The following is a 1,849-nucleotide window of genomic DNA, read 5'->3' as shown; positions in this document are numbered from 1 at the left end:
GATTCATTGTACCTGCAAGAGACTCTTCTTGGCTCGTGTTAAGAAACTTCAGGTGGGACAATGGAGGTTCATTGAGAATGTGTCCGTAACTCCTGCAGCTGGAAAGTACCGACCGACCAGTCATGCGTACAAGCTGACCATCATAAGTAACTCTAATGTCACCAATTCCTCCCTGAAAAATGATGATGAATTTTTGTCATTGACCACTTTCCCAGAAATCATGAATGGAAGTCTTGATTCAAATGTTCTAATTGGTAACTCATAATATAATTCCTTATATATCTATATTCTTCTGCTTATCTAAATTAATAATCCAAATTTCTTTGTATGTTTGTAGATGTTATTGGTCAAGCAATAGATATTGGAGATATGCAGGTTGTGCCAGTTCAAGGTAAAGAAACAAAGAAGCTGGAACTTACTTTGACTGATAGAGAGTAAGTTATGAACATTACATTAGACAAATATACATTTTAAATGTACCCAAATCGTGTTTTTAATAATTTATATTTTTTCCTCTATTATCAGGGACCACCAAATAGCATGTTGTCTTTGGGGTCGTTATGCTGAACAACTTTTATATACATACAAAGTTGGTCAAGTGAATAAAAATTTCCTCTGTTTACTGAGATTTGCCAAAATCAATGTTTACAAGGGTAATATATCTACTAAACTATTAATTAGCATATATTTAGATTTGTATTTTAATTTATTTCAATTATTTACTTTGTTTGTTGTAGGACAAGTCCAGATAACAAATGCATTTGATACTTCAACCTTGGAGATAAATCCACCTGGATTTGATGTGCAAGATTATATCAGACTGTACGTTATACGATCATATCATAATACTTTTTAGATATATCTACATAGATTCCTTCTTGTGTAAAAGTTTAATTGCTATATAGGATGCCAAATAATGAGCTTGCTCTCATTACTGATGGTCGTGAGGTTGTGAAACCCAAAGGAAACAAACGCCAACCAGATCAGTGGTCAATTTACCCAGAGAGAACAATTTTGGATATCATAATGGCGACTGAGGTTCGTTTTATATATTTATCTTAGCTTTTTTTAAAATAAAAACATGTGGAAAGTTAATAAAGCTAACGTTACTTGTACAGATTGAGAAATGCATTGTTACAGCAACAGTTAATGCAATAGACACAGATTGGGCATGGTATTATTTTGGTTGTGCTAAGTGCCACTATAAGAAGGTTACTGACATTACTAATAGGGATGTGGTGCCTGTGAAACATCTGTGGTATTGTGATACATGCCATCAGTCAGTCACCAATGTTGCACCTAGGTATGTCTTTTTAACTTGAAACTAAAATGTTTCACAATCTATATGTTGTAACTAATTTATAAATTTCGTACAGGTTCAAAATACACCTATTACTAAAGGATGACACTGGTGAAACTAAGGTGATGTTGCTTGATACTGTTGCTGAACCTATTTTGGGAGTAAGTGCTGAAGTACTCTTAAATGGTTCTCTAGAAGAGGTATATACAAGTTGTAATTTCACTTTTATATTATGGGTTGCATTTGTCGTTTTTAATGTTGTGTTTATTTCTATTTAGGTTGAGGATCCTGAAGACTTGCCTGACCAAGTTACTGCTCTGATTGGGAAAACTTTCAAATTTGGAGTCTATGTGAACAAAGATAATGTTGATTATGGATCCCATATATTTAATGTTGGGAAGACTTGGTCTGCTGATACAATAATAACTCGTGCGGACGATGAGGACACCGGAGATACATCGACCATAGTTTCCTCTGATCGTTCATCAGGACAGGTTTGTAAAATTTGTGATGTTTTTATATTGTATAATAAGCATATTTGTTATGGTT

The sequence above is a fragment of the Brassica oleracea genome, chromosome C6 (genome assembly GCF_000695525.1).
Source record: "Brassica oleracea var. oleracea cultivar TO1000 chromosome C6, BOL, whole genome shotgun sequence".
NCBI classification, from domain to species: domain Eukaryota; kingdom Viridiplantae; phylum Streptophyta; class Magnoliopsida; order Brassicales; family Brassicaceae; genus Brassica; species Brassica oleracea.
Note: the sequence above shows the minus strand (reverse complement) of the source record.